Source organism: Mandrillus leucophaeus, unplaced genomic scaffold, assembly GCF_000951045.1.
Source record: "Mandrillus leucophaeus isolate KB7577 unplaced genomic scaffold, Mleu.le_1.0 Scaffold276, whole genome shotgun sequence".
NCBI classification, from domain to species: Eukaryota; Metazoa; Chordata; class Mammalia; order Primates; family Cercopithecidae; genus Mandrillus; species Mandrillus leucophaeus.
The window spans coordinates 27,588-29,409 of NW_012102876.1; positions in this window are offsets into that span (position 1 = coordinate 27,588).

The following is a 1,822-nucleotide window of genomic DNA, read 5'->3' on the forward strand; positions in this document are numbered from 1 at the left end:
CAACAATTAATTATCTTCTAAAATAACAATAAAAGTGAAGATATGTATTAGGTTTTCCACTCTACACTAGAAAATCCAGAAATGCAGTTAATGGAAGCATGGCCACCAATTCACCATTCCTCTTAGTGACTTGGGAGTTGCAGCCTCTTGGGAGCCCTTGTCAGAGGGTTACATCTATTTTCTTTCCTTCTTTCTTTCTTTCCCTTTTATTTATTTATTTATTTATTGGTTGTTGTTGTTGTTGTTGAGATGCAGTCTCACTCTGTCACCCGGGCTGGAGTGCAGTGGCGTGATCTCAGCTTACTGCAACTCCGCCTCCCAGGTTCAAGCAATTCTCCTGCCACAGCCTCTCGAGTAGCTGATACTACACGCACCCGCCACCATGCTATGATAATATTTTTGTATTTTAAGTAAAAACGTGGTTTCACCATGTTTGCCAGGCTGGTTTCTAACTCTAGACCTCAAGCGATCTGCCTGCCTTGGCCTCTCAAGGTGCTAGGCTGCAAACATGAGCCCTCGTGCCTGGCCAATTAAAACTATTTTCAACAGCTTTCAAATCTAGTCTACAAACTGCAAATTTTGAAGACATAGCAAATAAGACCTTTGCAATAAGAATTTTCAAAGTAATTCAACATTTTTTACATTGACTTTGGTGTACATTATAACCATTACTACATGCCAACATTCTAGGGAACATTTTAGGTATTTTATGGGTTCTATCATTGCATGAAACTATCGAAATATATCTTTTCACACTTAAAAAAAATCTAACAATACAGAAAATAGTCACATAAGAAGAATCAAATAGCAAGGCACACAAACCAGATGTTACAAATTGAAGATACTTTATATTGATTTTCTGTAAAATCACGCAGAGAGTTACTTGTTTGCTTAGAAAAGACCCAAGCATGCTGCTGGGTAAATTTAAAGTATTTTTAAGAGAAAAAGTGAGCATGATGGGTTTACTGCAGATTTTATACTCACAAGGCTATTATGAATGGTCTCAGTCTAGAAGTTCTGTAGATATCCAGATTAGAAGTAACTCCTGGTGCTCCAAAGCCCAGCAGTCACAAATGCAGTGGGTCCTCACTGAAGGAGAGAGAAGTCTCTGGACAAGCATCTTTTTAAAGGGTATGAGCCCAGGAAAGACCACACCCACTTCCTGAGATTGATTAGATTGTGCAGAAAGGGGTAAATTGACTGATTAGGTTTATAAAGTATTGAAAACCACACTTGGGGGCTCAGAGCTCAACAGACAAGTTCGGAATGAGATGTAAGAAAGTTGACTTAACACAGGTTATTCAAAGAAAAATTTTAACTATAACAATTATTTCATTAAACATTATCACATGTTATTTTTTATTTTTTATTTTTTTGAGATGGTGTCTCACTCTGTCATCCAGGCTCCATTGCAATGACTTGGTATTGGCTCACTGCAACCTCTGCCTCTCGAGTTCAAGTGATTCTCTTGCCTCAGCCTCCCGAGTAGCTGGGATTACAGGCACCCGCCACTACGCCCACCTAATTTTTGTACTTTTAGTATAGACAGGATTTCACCATGATACTCAGACTGATCTTGAACTCCTGACCTCAGGTGATCTGCCCACCTTGGCATCCCAAAGTGCTAGGATTACAAGCATGAGCCACTGCACTAGACCACATGCTAATTTTAAAATTTTATTTCTCACTCTGTGTTAAAATTATAATTGCTTAAGTGCCTAGCCGTTATTTATCTGAATATGTTCAAAGATAAAACATTAATTGGGATTACCAACACATCTGTACTGTGTAACTCTCTTGTTTAAAAAAGTACAGCAAGGAA